Genomic DNA, 19,495 nt, shown 5'->3' with positions numbered 1-19,495 from the left:
CGGTGCCCGGAGCTGGTGGCGGTGTGAGGTGTTCCCGCCGGGTCCGGCCCCGTCGGGAGGGAGATGAGCCCAGGGAAGGCTCCGAGGGGTGCGGGAGAGGGGGTAGGCTGCCACGAGGGCAGAGTGGGCGCTGGCGCCGCTGTTCTCATGGTCTCTGGGGTGTCCCGGCGATGCGCGGGCTGGAGCGGGGCTCTCCGCCCCGGGGCGCGGGTAAGTGCCTGCAGAGCTGCCCTCTCCCCGCCGCCGCACCCGCTGGGGCGCTCGGAGGCTCGCTTGCTCGGAGCTTACTCTGCGCGGCTCGGCTGGCCTGGCGCAGCTGCCAGGGTCCCACGCCTCGCCTCGCCTCCCGCTGCCCTCCGGCAAAGGGAAGAGTTAGTTAGGGCTGGGGGTCCCTTTCACACGCCACCGTTAAAGCTCCCGGGCCGTGCTCGCTGCCGGGCTAGCACCGCTCTCAGCGCCGGCGAGGGCTCTGCACACCCGGCCTCCGAGCGGAGGTGGGCAGGAGGGTTCGGCGGCGTCTCGCTTCCCGCAGAGAGCGCCCAGCCTAAGGGTTACCGTGTCCTGGGCGCGGAGGAGGTTGCCGGAGCCTTCAGGCGGCCCTGGCAATGGCAGGGGTACACGCGTTCCTTTTTTCAGGGTAAAAGCAGGACGAGGGGGCGATTCCATTCCCACCCCCCCGAAAAGGTGCCTAATGATGTAGCGTTACCAGTGTTCAGATTTAAAACAATTCATTACCAATTTTCCTGCCCGAGGTAGAAGCCCTAGTAAATAATAAATCAGCTAAACAAAAGCTGACTTTAATTTATTGCCCCAACGCTAATTAGAAACATCATTTGAGCAATAAACTTAAACACTTCCAGCAAATAATGCACGTGAAATACTTCTCTCCCGTGTCTGGGCGTTTGTGGCCGCACTGCATTAAGACCAGCTTCATCTGTGGCGGAATTTGCTCTCACCGGGATGAATAATTGAAGGGGGAACAGGATCCGAGGAGGCTATAATTGAAGAGCCCTTGTCACCTCTGCTTTTATGTATGTTAGTGTAGAAGTCCATCAGCAGCTCCTTGATGGTGTATAAAACGAAGTGGCATCCCCTCCAGCAGCAGGAGATACTGTATTCCATTAAAAAAGACCGTGTGCGTGCGTGTGCCGCAGAGAGGGAAACTCTCAGGGCTAAAAGCCACTTGAAGTCTTCAGACCGATTGATCTGTATTCTCTCGTTATAATCCGTCTCATCATACTTGAGTTAATGAGGCAGGGGCGGGGGTGATCTGATGGTCCTTGACAAATTCATTAGGGAGGCTGCGGGACATTTTATTTGACTGTTAAACATCGTGTTTGTTTGGTTTAAGCAGTGCCAACATCAGCATGCCGCTGCCTGGAGCTATAGTATTTTGTTAGCGAGGGCTTCTGTAAAAAGATACTGGAAAGGGGACGCAGTGTGCAGTGTTTGCTCTTGCCTTGGCTCCTCCTGCCCCCTCCCGCTCGTACGGCAGGGAGCTCGGGCCGGGTGTAAATCCAGCCGTGCAGGCAAGGGATGTGCCACGGTATTTTCTTTGCACTCAGGATGGCGAAGTGGCAGCGAAGGGCTGCCATTGAGACTTTTTTCTTTCCCCTTTTTTTTTTTTTTCCCCATTAAGAGAACATTATGGATTTGTGTTAACCACTGGAACAACAAAAGGAAAAAAGCTGGAAAGCAGCTCAGAGTTTCAGCAATAAGCATGCAAGTTTCTTGCTGCGTTATGATATAGCATACTTTCATTCGATTCCCTAACCAGCTTATCAACATGGCATACGTTAAATATTTCAGAGTATTTTAATAATGCATTTTAAAGTTTCTATAACATGCTACTGATATAAGGTGTAATTTTTAAGGTAAATCAAAGTTTAATCAAAGTGACTTAAGGTTGTTGAAGGATTTCTGCCAAGCCTGTCCTTTGTCTCTCCCTTGCTGAGAGGCAGAGGGAAAAGTGAATTCAGGAGCAGTTGCTTCTGAAAGGGCTGAGAAGTATTTTTAAGAATAGCATATGAAATATGTATGTGTTTGTATATGCTTTGTTCATGGCAGCTTTGCTGATGAGACCCAGCTAGCATTCCATTATTTTCTAGTAGTTGGTTTCCTCTCTGTCCTTTCATTTAATGGAAACAGTTTTGCAGAAAATGGAATAATTAATCTGTGTGTGGAACCTAGCATTGTGTTATTTTTTTCCTGGAGATCAGTGTTCAAACATTCTCAGCTTTAAGTGCTTTGTAGGACTCTGCTTCCATTTATAGAAGAACTGTATGGGAAAAGAGCTAGTGCCCTTTGCCTGTCATTTTCATACATTCCTGTGCTGCTGATGAAGCTTGAACTGCTGTAGGGAATGTATGGATTTGAAAAGAAATGATTCAGTAATGCACGTTGCATTTCTCCACAGCAGAACCGGGTTAATAGCTACAGCCAGCGCTGTGCTGGGTTTGAGGGATAAAATTCCTTTTGCATTCGATGGTGTACAGTGTGTACCTTTTTTTGGGACTCATGGCTTTAGTATCTGCTGATCTGTTTTAAGGTCTGTGTGTATGAAGTTAGCTGATGGCACACACCGGAGGAGTAAGGATGATTTCATTTTTACCAATGTCATTAAAGTATCTCATCAACCTAAAGTGTTGTAGAAATCTTGTACCTTTTTTTTTTTCTGTGAAGATTGAGTGGTATGGTAATTAAAGAATTCATACATGTTTCTAAGTCTCCCTAGCTTTCATTTCTTCAGTGGGAGAGGGGTTGCTTCCAGCTACTCCTTTAAGAAGCTTATTTCTGCTTTCCTGTTCAATCTTAAAATGTGAATGTGTTCATAATCTGGTGTTTAACCATAAACAATCTGCTACTGAGGGACTTTTACTAATGCTTTGAACTTCACGTTAAAGGTAGCATCTTTTCTTTTCTCATAGTGATAATGGCGACTTCTTTTAGCTGTGGACTGGTTTGAATGCTAAATACTGTTTTGTAATTTTATTTTTAATAAGTTGGCAATCAGGGACAATCAGACATGTACTAAAAAATAACAATTCTAGTGCTTCTGTAAAATTTTCTTCTTGTTAAAACTTCATGTTGGCCTTTTGTTTGATGCGGTTAGTGTGGGTGCATGCTGTTTCATCCATTAGAAGTAACCAAGTTTGTGTGTGTTGGCTGGTCTTTATTTATAATAACTGATTAATTATATGAATAACATCGCTTTTAAGAAGTGAAAACTTGTTATATGCCAGAATTTTCTCAGCTTCACCTCTGCTTGAATGCATTAACACTTATTTGCTTGAGAAAAAATATGAGGTGGGCTACAGAGATAATGTCTGGTTCTTAATAGTGCTGTCAGGCTGAACCAGCACTTATTTTAAAATTGCAAAAAATACAAAGATGTTATAAGCAAAATCAAAGTTTTAGAAATGAAAAAAAGATTAATTTGCGGACTTTTGGGGTTTTTTTTGGTCAGTAGCTGCAGATGATTGTTCTCTTTATTGCCTTAGATGTTGAAGTCTCTGCATATGTGTGATGATGCCAACATACAACAGCCTGTGTGGTTTTACTGGTTAGACAGCTATTTTTGAGATCAAAATCTTCATGCAGCTTTGTCAAGACAAAGCATATGTATAAGTTAACCTAAAATTGTCTGAGTTATACTCTTTTAAAATGTCAGTTTCTAGGTCCAGAGGCAAAAGCTCCTTGTTTATAAGCTTATACTTAAAAAAGTGCTTTTTCAAGTAGAACATATAGCAGTGTGAAATCCTCTGCTCCTCACCAGCCACTGTACAGGTTATAACCTTTCAGTGAGTTTCTATGAGGGCAATTTATAAAGGGAAAGGGTGTTGTGAGAGGAGGTAACGGAGGGGGCTCAATCTTCTCAGTAGCAGTGGTGACCAGCACAGAATATATTGAGTCTCTCTATCGGTCTCCTCCCTGAATTTTAAGGTGATTTTGTTTTGACTTTGGGTCTGATAGAAAAAGCATGCAATTTTTATTTAATTTAAATAAAACCCTGTTTGAGCAGTCTTCTAACTGTTCCCTCATTCAAATTAAATGCACAGTTAGAAGCATCTACTTTTCTGTGCATTGTACTTCATAGTTTTGAATTTTTATCCTTTGAAAGACTATGTTGACATAAAAGTAGTAAACTATGACTTCTAAAACCATTGCAGGGGTTTTGTTGCTACTTCTAATGAGAGAATCAAACCATAGCTAATCCTATTTTCTATCTTGCTGTGCGCATCTTATTTCAGAATAACTTCATAACTTCTCCATGTTAATATGCTGCTCTCTTTTTCATTTTCTTATGAATTAGGTAAAACCTGTCTGCAAAATAGTTCAAGGTACCATCTCCCACTGCTGAAAAGGGGAAACTGCATTGGCTCAAATAATGTATAGAGGCCATCTGCATAGCTTAATTGAAATAATATTTGGTGATCTAAGAGATGGAAATTGTTCCTTTTCTTTAACCATCTGAAATAAAACTAGGATGTAAACCAGCTGTCTTGGCCTATGGAAATCAAGGTTCTGCCAGTCTGTTTCTTTTCTTCATTTTCTACTTCTATCTTCCTTTATTATCTTTGTATCCTAAGGAGTCTTTCTTATTTTCTAACTGTTTTTGTCTGCAGCAAGGGGCTGGGTTGGTGTGTTTAAATAGACTCTGGATAGAGTGAAAAATCTTTGATCTATGGCTATGACTGCTTCCAAATGATTTGCTTGCTGGGACTGGACACTGTCCATGCCCTTTCACTTCACTATCAGATAGGCACACAAAAAGGACTTGACATGCTACCAGATGCATAGTTAATCATTGCATTAGGTCTGTAAAGGGAACCATCCAGACTCAATTAGGTCTACCATTTTTAACTAGTGTTTGCTCTGTAGTTTGTTTGGAGTACAATATTAATTCTAACTGCCATTCTGTTTATCTAAAAGGGCTTTAATGCAGTTCTATGCTTTCGTTTTCAAGTCTTCTCTGCGTTTGCGCTGTTTTGTGTCTATTTAGAACATTGTATATTTGGTACTATGTAACAAATAGTGCAGTGTAACATATTATCTGAAGCTTTAATGAAAAGAGTGTTTTGTCTTTTTGTAATTCAGCAGTTTTCCTTTCTCAATTCCAATTTCAAAAAGTGCATTTGAGATAACCTAAATGCAGCAGCTGGCATATATTGAGTCAGCATTCAGAAGTAAAGCTTGCAAGGGTATCTGGAGTTTGGAACTGAGTCTTAAATGCTGAAAACCAAGTGGCAGCATTTTTCCTCTCACTTTTTTACCAAGAGCACATTCTTCTGTCTGGCACTGCACAGTTTTGTGTGAGGAGGATATTAAGGGTGCATGAGTTAAAAAGGTCCAGCTGTAGAATAAAAAAACATTGCTTAAATTATTGTTCTGAATCTTGCCTGGGATTTCTAGGAGTAGTTTGTGTATTTACATTTACAGTTGTTAACTGTATGCACTCAGTAAAGCCCATTGAAAATTCCTAACCTTCCCAGAGTTTCAAAAAATTAGTATTCACTACAGTTTGTAGATGTAGCCAGTCCTTTCATGGTATGAAGAAGCTTGGGTGTTCAAATTGTATAAATTCTTTGGATCACTCATGCTGTGTGCATTTTCCAGTCATGATTATATTGTATATGGCAAGCCCAAGGAAGCAGGAGAATAAAAGGACATAAAATAATTTTTGATTGAAAATTAATATGTAAGAAAGGAGCACTAATCAGAGACTTTAAAGGTATTTTCATTTGGTTTTAATATTTATTTATTTTGGAAGAAAGGAGGAGCAAGACATTCAGCTATTGACTTTTTTAAAAAGCCTATATATAGTTACAAAAACTGTTATATTAAACTTCAAATTATAGTTCAGCCTTTACTTTAGATCTGAGATTTTTTGCTTTAATTCTTTGCTTCATGATTGTCAATATCCTTTGGAGGAGGGCACATGCATTAAAATGTAACATTTATCATTTAGTTGTAGTCACAGGGATATTTAGAAGTTGCTAATGGATTTCCAAGATGCAGGATGTACAAGTGGATACTACTCAGAAGTGCCAGTTAGGGCTCTCTGAGGACTTTTAAATAATTTATGGCTACCTGCTGCTCCAAAATACAGGTGTGTGTCTGTGTATTTTCCATTAATGTTTCGTATTGATGCATATAAATACTCAGCGGACACTAAACCTAATACAGTAGTCCTTTAGAGGTGCAGGCAGGTGGCTTTTCCCCATCCATCATCTGTCCTGGAGATTCATTCTGACTGGCATCTGCGTGCCAGCATGCCTCCAAAGGGGAATTGTTTGTGTACTTTGGGGGCTTCCAGAGTGCGAACTTGAAAGAAAGTGGGGCTTGAAATGTGCGGTCATTTGTGAATTTATGTTTTATCTCCCTTCACTTGAAAATTTATGAGGAGAGTGACTTAGGGTGCTTGCGTTGTGTGTTCCAGGGCTTGCCCCCACTGATAACACCCTTGTTGGCGTGAAAGTGCAATGCAAATTATGACAGTTACAACCTTCTGTTTTGTTTAACCTGTCAGTGAATTTCCTGGCTCAGTGCTGAGAGCAATGGCGTGTTCAGCTAGTTCCATATTCACCTAAACTTAAAAGGTCAGGTTTCTACAGGCAAGCCTAGTCAAAGCCTAATTGATGAGGAGGGCAGGGGGACAGAATTTACTGTTCTGTTGGCTAGTTTCATATCGTTAGGTTGTCCTGAAAGCATCAGGCAGTCACAGCCCCTTTCATGTAAGTGCTGACCCTAGACAGGAGCTGACAATCAAAGGAGGCAGCCACAGGAACCGGTGCAAGTAGGCTATTGATTTTTCAGTTAGGTCTAAGTAGTTTGTAGTATGGGTAATGGGTGACAGAGGCAGGTATGTCATTATCAATGAGCTCCAGAACGGCAGCGACAGCCCCCGCTCATATTTCCTTCAGCACTGACAGTAGGCGTCCTGCACTGGTCAATAAATCGCCCAACCTTTTACTGACAAGTGACTTGGAGGTGGGGAGGGGAGTCAAAGAGCTAAACTTCCCGTACTTGAACTTGACATGGATGCAGAGCAAGGATCTTGGCATCTGCGTTCCTGGCTCATCAGGGAAGGAGCCGAGGAGAACGCAGGGAACAGAACAATGGGAGCTGTGCGGCCACAGAAGGTTAACTTTATTTTGTGCCCTCTAGAAAGTCCAAGATTTTTCCGAGTTCGAGTGAAATAGCTTAAAACACCAGCTTTCTGTATCAGCATGATCTGCTTCAGTAGTTAATTTAGGTTACCATGGCAGGGATTTGTTTTTACTTTAGTATTGCTCTGCATTTAATCAAGGTTATACTGCTATAGCAGTACAACAATCACAGTCTGCCATTCAAAATCCAGTTTTAATTCCTAGTTTCCTCTTCTTGAATTTCATATATGGAGACTATTTAAAGATATTGGAGGTTTCATATAAATCCAAAGTGTTAGCAATACAGTTTTTGTTCGACTACTAGTGCTGTTTTGGGTCAGTAGTGGAGAACCAATACTTTAGGAAGCTGAATAAAGTTTTTATGACTTGGATTTTACTAGCTGTGGTTTCTGAATTTAATAGAGATAGATCCAGATTTTAGCTTTACACTTAATTAAATTCTGAAAGATATTGGGAGAACATAAAAATTGTAATAAGTGGTGTGGTCTTTTTTTTTTTTTTTTTTTTTTTAAATATACCTGTATGGAAAATCAGTTAAATGAACTCATGCATCTTAATCTGCATTTCATGAAGTTTTTAGTATTGTTACTTTATTTGAGCAATGTAAGTTATCTGCATTTTTTTCAGAAGTTGTAATTCAGTCAGGTTTTATGCTGTGCACAGATGTGAACAAAATAGCATATGCTTATAATTAAGAAATCTTTAGACAAATTGAAATAAAGCAGAAGAGTAAATGTTTTGAAAAACTTCCTTAAAATAACTCATTGCTATGGTATCTTGTTGAACAATGTTTGTAATGTTACACAGAGCAGGATTCTGAGACTGTGTGTTTTGAATAGCTGCAAAGTATCATCTGTGGCTGAAACTTTCATCTGTCTGCAGCAGCTAAAGCTGTTTTCTTCATGGCTGACTCTTTAACTGCAAGGGCAGTGTTGACACAGACTCAATAAGTGGGGTTGAAATTTATCACTGGATTATGAAATCCTTTAATAAATATTTATATAAGCTAAAAACCTGAATACCTGTTTATTTGGAGCCGTTATGAAATTGATTAGTTGTAAAAATCTGTTTAGATATTGCATTTACCTATTTGTCTATTGAACAAAGCTTTGGAAGAGGGACTGGCTAGCTGTCTTCCAGAGGAAAAGAAATTTTATTTAGTTGGATCAAAAGTGTGCCAGATTGTTTGAGTCCTTCCATATTTAATGGGAGTTTTTCTTCTGTCAGTTGTTTTCTTTATCCTGCAGTGACTTTTTTTTTTCTTTTGTTAAACTAGGTAAAAAGTACAGTCATGCAGTCTGAATCTTACCTTTTCTTATAAACAGGTCCAGCCTCCTTTACTGTATTTTTAGTGTTGCTGGCATGCTGTGTTATTGCAGAAATGTAAAAAGGAGCTGTAGAAAGGCGACAAATTAAATTTTCATGAAAGAACCCCCTAATCAGCAGTGACAGGGTAAGAGAAAGATGATTGCCACTTGGTCATTGTGGAGAGGCACTTAGACTTGGTGTCAAGGCTTCTGTTAATGATGACTAATGTCTTTCTTGGAGAAAACGCATGCTCAAACATGCCACAGTCCAGAAAAAGAGTGGGGGAATAGGCATATTAAGGAAAAAGGCTGTGGATCCTAAAACAAAAGCTTAGCTCTTCAGATGAAAAAGGTACAGTGTTTTTGCAATGTCAGAAGGCACGCCTATGGAACTGTCTGTTTTGGGCTCTTCAAGCATAATAATAATAATAATAATAAATGTATATAGACATACACTATTGTGGTCTACATGGTATCTGCTGCTTTAATTAAAAAAGGAGATGGTGATGATACAGATGTGTAAGCACTCTGGTCAGAAATAAACAGTCACAATTTACTCTTCTGTTAACAAAGCTTGCTTTTCAGAAAGAACAACAGCTGCTACAAAATATTCTTACCTAAGCACAGCACTGTTCTGAATAAACCTTCCGTAGTCAAATGTAAAATGACTCAAGAGACCTTTTTCAAATCTTCAAGCTTTGGCTTTTAGATATATTGGCAAAAAAGAGGTGGCACATGTCATTCCTTCAGCTTTTCCCAAAGTGAGACCTTTCAGAAGGGCATTTGCAATGCTTGTCATATTTTTTCATATATATCTTATTGGCCTGACAAGTCTAGAGGACCATGAGAAAACAGATGTCATTGCATTCAGACAACACTAATTACTCTGGGATTTTTGCAGCCTCAGTGCCTGCATGTAGCTGTCGATTATGACTGTTTATGTGGCCCATCATGGGTACACGATGCACATTCAGATGGTGTCACCAGCCTTTGTGTTCCCTATTATCACACAATAAGATGGAAAAAATCAGCAACAAGCATCACAACAAGGAAATGCCTTAATGGGAGATTTCTACATGCATTTTGCTAAAGATTGCATTCACAGTCCTTATTAGATTTAAGTGTTTTAGCGTCTGTTTGCTAACTGGAGTGCAGCGCAGTGGCTGTCAGTGTTCACCGTGGTTCTTCATGTTGCAGGCTTTCATTTTCTGCAATTGCATAAACACTACCTGAAAAATGCTGATTGACCCAGCAGTTGTCAGAAATTTCCTGCCTCTAACCTTTCTACCAAACAGAGATTTTTCTGTGTCACAGTTCACATTAGAAACCAACAGCCTTATTTTATTCTCTTACAGACTGCATTGTTGGTACTTCCTTGGTTAAATTTTCTTAGCAACTCTGTCATTTTGGAGTCTCTTCTTCCTCTGCAGCAATGACTGCTGCAGGATTCCTAATGCAAAGTTCAAACAGTGGTCACGCCGTGGCCTTACTTTGTGTGCTATCTTGAATTTTGGTGTGTGGTTTATAAGCAGAACAACCGATGTTAATCACAGATTGGAAAATGAAAGCTCCAATAATGTAACTTCACATGCTGATGAAGCAGAAATAGAAGCAGCTTTATCAAAGATGTATGATGAGATAAAACTGCAGTCTCTGCTGTACAGTTATAGTAATTATGACTAATGAACCGTCCAGTCTGGATGAAATGGCATGCCCACAGGGACTGTGGCCAATCACTTGTGACTTATGCAAGCTGAACATAACATTGATGGTGTTCCAGATTCCCTGTAAGAACAGGAAGTGTGGTCTTTGTTTGGAACGTCAGCTTTGTCAAGTTATTTTCAAGCAGCGTAGGAATAAATGGCATTAGTAAATAAAAGTCTTAAGGGTTAGGGTTCATTGGGTTTTAAAGTGGGCATAAAGAATTAAAATTTGCCATGTCAAATATACCTGAATAAAACCCCCTGTGAGGATGGCACATACACTTCAAAATATACTTCAAAATTGTTCTGTTACCTTCCAATGTGAGTCATTGGAAGCACATGTTACATTTTAGTATGCTGAGTACAATGAAAGCCAAAGATACAAAACATATGAATATAGGTTTGTATCTATTCAGGTTTACTGTAGCAATTTGGGGTTTTAACAAATTTGCTTGAGACCTGATACTTTCATTTTTGAAGCACATTGCATTTTAAGCCAGCCGTAATTTTTAAGTGGGAGAAGATAGGTGTACAACCTGAAAGACAATTTCTTGTAGAAACATGGAAGCAACATACAATGGAGCTTCAATAAGTTTTGGCAAAGTATAGATGCACAGAGTAGTAATTTTAAATCAGTTTATTTTTATGCAGACACTGTGTGTAGCTGTAAAAAAAAGAAAAAAATACCGGAATTCTGAAATGCAGATTATGCAGAGACTTCTGAATTTAATTATATGATAATAGCAGAGCACAAAAAATACTTTTGTAAATGTAACTTTGTGCTAAATTGTTTGGGCCCAGTCTGAAAGCAGTTGTGGATCAGCAAATGTTTGAAGGATTTGGGAGTAAAATGATCAGTATGTTACAGATGTTAGTGATGCATTACGATCAGTTTACCATTTTGACTGAACCCCTCCAGAAGTCTACAAAGAAAAAATATTTCAAAAATTAGTTGCAAACAAACTAATATAAAGTAAGAAACCTCCCTCCACCCACTTATCCACCACCCCTTAAATGATTTAGAGCAAAATTAAAGCATAATTTGACAAAAAGTGTATGTTACACTGTTGTGCTGTTTAACAATGGTTTACTCACTCACACTAGAAATCTCAAATACTTTGACACTTCTGTTATTTCTATTTTGAAAGTATACAGAGACGCTTCAAGGGGCCTACTAAGAATTAACATCCTTTTCTTTTGTCTCTTGCAACAAAGCATATTGTATCAAATGTTGCAAATGTGAAAATATTGTGTACAGTTCAGAGTATAATGTTAAGATAAACAATGCTGGTAAGTAAATTCTGAAAATGACTGCATTTTGGCTCTGATAAATAATTAAGGGTAAAATCTTTCAGAGACTGTGGTACACTTAAGTACGAGTCTCTTCCACAATGTCATTTCAGAATCAATAGCATGCAATGCATTATGCACATTATCTAATTTTGCTGCACAGGAAGTTGCATTCTGATCACTTTAGTGTTTGTATGAGGCTCGTGCCAGTGAAGTCAGGACTGAATTTGTTAGATGATATACAAATGTACAAAATGAATTCTCATTCTTCCAAAGAGTTATTATTTTAAAGTAGTGGATTTAAATACATAGTGATTATACATGGATATATAAATGTTTGTGTGTATGTTGTAGCAATATTTGGAAGAAATTCTCATAAGTATTAAGATAACTTTGAGATTGTATTTTTTTAGGAGTGTACAGCTCTGTCATTTTGTTATGAAATCACTGGTAAAATTCATATAAAATTAAGCATGGATCAGCTTTTTATGTATTTGGGGCATCCATTGCTATTACTTTGTTATCTTTTATAGATCTGAATGCATTGTTGGTGCTTCTGGGTAAAATACCACAGGGAGTTGTAGCTACTTGGAACTTGTATAAATGATGCAAATGAAAATTGAGGAGCACAGGATCTCAAGGACTGAATTTTATCTTCCTGTTGCTATATGTATTTGGGTACATATGTAAGATATCTAGAATGTACATAATTATATTTGGGAGCCAGCTTTTTGTGTGAGAGGGGCTGTATTTGGGATTCCAGAATTAGAGCTGTTGCTGATTTTTCCCTTAGGCTTGCACAACAGAGTTGACTTCCTTATGACTGTAGGTATAAATCAGTCTTCTGATTTGGGAGAGAGATTGATACAGAAAATTACTCTTCAGTGCAGGAAACTTAGAATTCAGTGCAAGTGAGAGCAGCTGGGTGGCTGCTTTAACTTTTGCTGGCTTTTGTAATGATTATTAAAAACAGAGTTGGTCTGGCCGGCTTGTCCTGCTTACCTTATCCATCCCAAAAATATCCCTTATTAGTCCCTTAGGCAGGTGGAGGAAAAGCTGGTGAAAGTGTGATTGTGTTGGCTTTGTCTAAGATTTTCCTTGTACACAGGTGTCTTCAGTTGCCCATTTAGGGAAGACTTGTCTTGCTTGTGAAGTTCTGGCACTCAGAGGAAACCTTGGATTAAAGATTTGCCTTCTATTACTCTTGGCCTGGCTTCTAATCTTACCTGTGCTGATCTAAATCCACAAGAATTCATTTAACTGATTTGTGTGACACTGTTAGAAAAACAAAGATCCCAGCAGAGTCAGGAAGAAACTGTTTTCCTATTACATCAGTTTTGAGATTGCTTTTTTTTGGTGCTGCCCCTGGAATCAAAATCAAAATTTAAAAAAGATGTATGTGAACTAGTGGTATTAAGAGGAAAAAGAAAGAGTAAAGTTTAACAATTGTTTTCTTTTTTTTTTTTTTTTTTTAAATCATTTTGACCAGTTGGCTGTAAGTATCAATCACCTAGCACTTTTGGAGAATGGGTTTGAAACCTTTCCTTCACACAGTGTTGGGCTTGAGTAATAAAATAACCAGTAATGTTTGTCGTGAGTATTTTCTGCTTGAGTTGATATAGAAAAAATTTGATACAAAATTCCAGCAGCGAATGGAGATACATGTATCTCAATGGAAACTGAATTTCAGATAATTTTTACTCTCTCTACACTTTAGCAATTGTATATTGTGTCAAAGGTATTTGTTTCTCAAGGGCACTTGCCAAGCTACCTGCAGATACTTTTATGTTGTTTGTTGGAGTTGGAATTCTAGATATTTTTGTTGTTTTGGAATTCTAGATATTTTTGTTGTTCTGCCTCTAAGCTATCATTATTTTAAAGCATCACGTTTAACCTTAATTTTTTTTTTCTTTCATGTGAAACAAGCACTAAGATCCCGTGTTCTCTGTTGCTTGTAGGTGTTGCTTTGCTTTTTTCAAGAATCCTAAACTAATAAAGTAAATATCACATCTCCTATATAGTATTAATCTTTCAGAAGATTGTCCTGTGCTGGAGAAAAGAAATAATTAGAGATAGGTAAGAGGTGAATGATGTGTAGGTGTAAATGCTCTGTAGATTTAAACATGCTGCATGGCAACTCTAGGTCTCTTTTGAGGTAGTCATGAAAACTTAAATTGTGTGCCTCGTATATTTAAGGCCAGTGAGCCTATATGATTTTATTAATGTGCTATAAATCTTATATTCACGAGTAGTGTTTACTACTGTGCAGTATATTTAAAATAAAATTTATGCCTCACTGCAGAAGGAAGGTAGGCTAGTGAGAAAATGCAAGGGTGGATCTCAAACATTTATCCCAATCTGACAAGTATTTGTAAGGAATTTTCTCCTGTAAATTTCTGCTGGGAGCAAATGGTACTCATTCGAGGCTCTATTTTAATAAAAACCATAAATACTTATTTATGTGTACACAGGTGGGGCACAGGCATGTCTTTTGTCATTGTCTAGACACAGGAACTTAGTGTGTGTTCACATATTGCGCACTGTGGATCACAGGGTGAACTTTTAATTCTGTTTTAAAGCACTCCATTTTCCAGTTTAGAGTAGTACCTGGAAGACCTTACTGGAGACCCTGGACACTTTTCTGAAGGAACAGTGATTGTCTTTGTGAGGCATGTCTTTGGCCGCACCATTCCCTTCCTATCCCATTTCTTCTGGACCCAGCAGCATTACCTGGGCAAGAAGGATTGTTACACTAACTCAGTGTGTGGGTAAGGATGAGCCACAGAAACTCAGGACAGGTAATTTTCCACAGAAAAGACTGATTTGATAATTTTTTGGTGAACTACTTGTGTTTTCCTTCATTATAATACCTAGGAAAACTCTTTTTGGTCTCTAGGGAATAGCAGGAGGTTGCTGCAGCTGTGATTGACTCCAGTAGGGAAGCTGCCTCCATGGAAGTTACTTGCCTAATGCTGTTGAAAGGGCAGTGATTATGTCACCAAGGAAGCATTTTTTATTTGTATGAGTGCATTGTAGGTTGCACAGAAAAATACAGTTAATGTACCATGCGTAACCTTCCATGCTCCTTAAGCTTGCACTTCCACCTTGCAGTGGTTAAAATATTAGTCAGCAACACAAAACAGGTATTCTCAATGCCTAAAGAGCTGTTTAAAGCTTTTTTTTTAAATGCTCCTTATACTTTTATACTCTTCAGAAGTATCAGGCTCTTATGCCGTTTAAAAAGAAGGCATGTGTACTTTGCTATGCAGTTTTCAATTGTGTGAGGCAACAAAAGCATTCCTCATGATGGAGATGTGCACAGAACAATTCAAGAAATGATTTTGGAATGTATGAAAATTCTACACTTTGACATACTTTGTTGCCACTGAACTTATTGTGGTAGATACGTGGTTATAGAATTAGTTTCTTAATGTGTAGCATTAGCAATTATTTCTCTAATTATTATTAAGTATTTTATCTAAATAGCCTCCGTATTGGGAGATCTTTTACAGTTTTTTTTTAACAGAATATTGGGGGTTTTTGGTCCTTACTGCAATCTTTAGGAACTTCTTAAAGAAAAAAGTATTTGTTTTGCCATGTCCTGTTAGAATGGAAACTTGCTATACGTGATGAGGAAGAAATGATTGGGACATACCAAGTTGTTTGGAGTATCCTGTTTTGTTTGTGTGACATTATGTATGGGGGTAGTAAAATTCAATGTAGAGCTACGTGCTCCCTCAGGTAGCATGGAGCAAGTTTGGTGTGAACTGCTGTGACGCTGCCCTCCCTGCTCTGACTGACATTATTTGAGCTGTGCAGTGCACGCAGGGGTGGCTGCTCCGCTTGAAAAAAGAATGCCTGCACCCTGACAGGGCCAGTTACACTGAAATAGTTAACACTGAAATAGTGTTCTATCATTCCCTGGTATTTTTGCTAATGGAAAGAAATGTTTGGGGTAGCAGGGAGTGTGGAACTGCAGCAGCCTGGCTTAAATAGCTATGGAAGTGATGCTCTCAGCCTGCTTTTCACAAGCGTTACTCTCTTGTGCATCCTCTGGATTGTAGGAAGTGGTACAGCTTTTTCACCTGGAATGGTAAAGCCATCTTTCCCTCATGCATTTCGTAGACATGAAACTTCAGGTGTAATTTTTTTTTTTTTAATTGGCTTGTGTTAGAAATGACAATGAGGATCTTTCATGTTTGGATGAAAGCAAAATGCTCTGCCATTTTGCTGTATTCCTCTTAGTCCTTCTGAGTTATTAAAAGGTTGTTCTTCTTCCTCTGGCACAAGCTTTCAACCCCTGCAGCTTTTTGGACACGTGTTCTGTCACCCGTTGGATACTCTGAAGAACCTGGAGGTGAATTGAGGCATGCACTAAATGTGTCCTAGTACTCTAGTTTACAGATTTATTATGCTCCTGGGAGAGCAATGCCTTGATGTATCCTATTATCTTGAAATCACACTTAACTCAATCCAGGTTAGGATAAAACAGAAATAAAAACGTTTCTTTACAACTTTCAGAATGGAAAATGCACTTAAGTACATTTATAAAAAAGTAGAGGTGAAGAAATTAAGCAGAAGATCCCTCTTGCACAGAGATTTAAGTCAGAAAGATTCTCTCTCATGGATGCAGCCTCTCAACTGTGACTTGAGGCACAGGGATTGAAAAATGCATCATTACTACATATGCATGTGTCAGGAAATCATCTCCAGCAAGTCAGCTGGATCCATAGAAGGAAACCTGCAGATTGAAGAAATGCCTTCCAGTGACCTGGATTAACCAAGACGAATCTTTGGCATGCAGTGAAGTGGTGGGAAGCACATTTGGAGCCCCAGGATTCTTGAATAAGTTTCATAGTTGGACTCGGTGGACACGGGCGTGAATCCTTTCAAGCTGGATTGCTGGTGCAGTGTAGATGTTATACAGCAGGGACCGAGTCAGTGTTTTCTGACAGCATATGTGAGATGACAATGTGGCTAAAGAGCATGTGAGCTGCTGAAAACGTTCAGTTTGCTCTCAGATGGTTCCTTTGGTACAAATACACAGGTTGAAAGCAAAGATGATTTCCTACAGGGTACTGTACCTCTTTCTAGGTAAGAGGCAATCATTTGGTTGTCCCCCAGGTGTATCTTTGGTGTGAAGCCTGGTGAATAAGAGTGATACACAGATTCATTGTATGAGCTTCAATGGCAAGAGACTTTGCTGTCACAGCCCAGAGGCTGTACTATGCCTACTTTGGTCCATATTTAGTCTTATGAAATGTTGGCACTACATGAAATGAGCATTTTCCTTGAGTAACCTCGTTTTCTTCATTCACAGTTTATAAAGCATGGGCTAGAGGGGGCATGAAGAGGTTGGGTATTTCCATTTCACTGCTCAGCACTGTGTATTTCCTTTGTGGTTATTTAAAATATGTGTTCCTTAATGTTGTCAGAAGGGGTTTGTACATCTATTTCACCTGTTCTAACTTTCCTGTAAAAGTAGCTGGGGAGCTGACTTTTTTTTCAGAGGGATAAATACCTTGCTGTTTAAGCTTTAGGTAGTTATTTCCATCACAGGACAAATAGAAATTCTGCAGGAATTAAGATGTGCCTTGCCTATAACCTTTGTCAAAGAAGTTTTGCTATCCACTGTGCCTTCCACAAAGGTTCTTTAAGCATCTGTCTCTTCCACATTTGTGTATTAAGGATTTGTCTCTTGCCAACCATCATAATGAGGATAAAGTTTTTCCATTTCTGAGTAAAGACACTCTTGAGTGTCAGCAGTTACTCTCTTTGTACTGACATCTCATTACATTACTCACATGTAATGATGTAAGTTGCACAGCAAAACTTGCATTTACGTATACTTTATTTCTTTGTGTGGCTTTAAGAGGGATAAAAACTTCAAAAATTAAATATTTCCTGGTGGTTGTAAATATTAACTAACTTGGAGAAGTTTCAGTGTATACACATAGTGAAGGAATTAGCATGAAGGGTATTTTTACTCTTTACTGTGTGTTTCCCTTTCTACTCTGTCCTGTGCATTTAGCCATTTCTGGGATAGGAAAATGGGATGTGTATTAGAGGGAAAGTACTGGGCAGAGAAACAGCATCATGTACTGCTTTTTTTTCTCCTAAACAAATTTTTATTTTCCCTTTGCTTTCTGTTAGATAGATGAGTTATATCTCAAGGCAGTGTGTATTTATTTAGAAAGTTACCTGTTTAAGGAAACAATTCATTATGTGTTGTGGAGCTGATGAGTTCAGTAGAGCCACCTTTTAATCCTTGATTCCCTGTGGATTTTCTTTCACAATACCTTTCTCCTTTAAGTCCCTAAAACTACAGTCCTTTTGAGTGAATAGGGGCTATTTTATACACCACCCTGCTTCCAATCCAATTAAAGGCTCAATAATAGACGGATTAGGGAAAGTTTACTTCTTAGTAGAAGTGCAGCTTTGGAAAAATAGTGCGTTGATAGCAAGAGGGAATGTGAAGGAAAGCGGAGAAAATTAAGGAGATAATGGTCAGTAATCTTAACTTGTCTGATGTTTGCGCTGCGCACAATATAGCAGACTCTCAAAATGCGTAGAACAATGATTCAGATTCTTTAACCATTTTGTTGCTGGAGTTTGCCTGTCTCTTCAATTTTCTTCACTCTTGCTTTTGTTATCTGCATCTTGCACAAATGCCACCTAATCCTTTACTTTAAGTCCCCAGAGTGGGAGACTTTTGTAGTATTTTCTTTTGGGGGGAGCTGAGGAAAAATGCAGAAAAGCAAGGAGTTGATGGCAAAGTTAATCTGTTGTATTATGAAAGTAGTTAAGTATCAAAGTTTGTACAACACGTTTCAATTGAGTTTTTAGGAGAACTGCCATTTAAGTATCCCTTTGACATATAACAAAGTTCCTTGAGATGTTTTTTGAGTGAAATGGTCAAGGTTAAAAACAAACCTCAGAAATATTATGTAAGCCAGAAAATGCAGTATTAAAATGTTGTTTATGGGTTAATAAACACATTAAGTCCAACTAAAAAAATAGTCTTGACATAAAAGCCATGTTTCCAGTTTAGTGCCTTGCCTGTCACCTCACCTTACAGGTTAGTTCCCAAACAAATGGTTTTAGTGTAGAGTTAAGAAGTTGCAAATGCCTCAAAATTCCACTTTGAACTGTATCGTTTGCGTGTCTCTGAAAGGATCCTCTAACCACATTAAGCAGTGCCAGTAGTCAGCAAACTGGTAAGACCGCACTCTTTTTCCAGAAAACTAAGTTAGGTAGTTGAACAAGGAATGCCGCTTTGTGTCGTCAAACCTTTCTCCCTTTTTCCCCCCTCTTTTTTGGAAAGGGGGGGTGGATAAATTAAGCCTTTTCCATTTTGTAGAACAACGAGTAGTCATTACTTTCAGCTACTTTGCTACCTTATTATTGCCAAGGTCTCTACAGAGCCTTTTTCTTTGCCTACCATAGTGGATTGTAGTGGGCTAAATGTTTAATGAGTCAATGCGTTAAAGGCTTCACTTTTCTTCCAATTAACCCCAAGACCACTCTGGCATTTTTGTAAATCCACAGAAGTATTTTGTGAGGCCTAAAGGGTAAGCTGCAGGCAGGCTGTGAAGAATGTAAAAAGACTAACCTGCTAACAAACACTGTGCAATAGGACAAAGAGAGTTTAATCCGTATTATGGTAAATGCTGGCTTAGTGTCCCAAAAGGGCTTTGCAGCGTGGAACAAAACAAAGAGGGCAGCACCAATAAAAATCCAGTGCTTTTATTTTTATACACAAAATTGTTGCAAAAGAAAAACTGATAATAGCATTAAGAAAAGGTTTGAATGGTGGTTTTAAATATGATACTAAACATTGCGATTGTTCACCATTTGAATACTGTTTGTTATACATAAAGAAGCTAAAAGCAACATAGAGGCTCCAGTTGATTGAATATTCATGAGAATTGGTCAGAGGAGTACCTCAATTTAAATTTGAAATGTTTGTGAATTAGTATATCATAAGATATATATAGCCTATATGTTCATTAGTGTGTGTTTCAAC

The 19,495-nt window shown here is 38.8% G+C and overlaps 1 protein-coding gene across 4 annotated transcripts in view; it reads left to right on the top strand.

Annotated features, from left to right (window-relative positions):
• LRBA (LPS responsive beige-like anchor protein) overlaps positions 1-19,495 on the top strand; it is a 367,373-nt gene that overhangs the window by 207,268 nt on the left and 140,610 nt on the right. The gene's annotated exons all lie outside the window — the stretch shown is intronic.

The sequence above is a fragment of the Motacilla alba genome, chromosome 4 (genome assembly GCF_015832195.1).
Source record: "Motacilla alba alba isolate MOTALB_02 chromosome 4, Motacilla_alba_V1.0_pri, whole genome shotgun sequence".
Classification (NCBI taxonomy): domain Eukaryota; kingdom Metazoa; phylum Chordata; class Aves; order Passeriformes; family Motacillidae; genus Motacilla; species Motacilla alba.
This window is presented reverse-complemented; position numbering and strand designations above follow the sequence as displayed.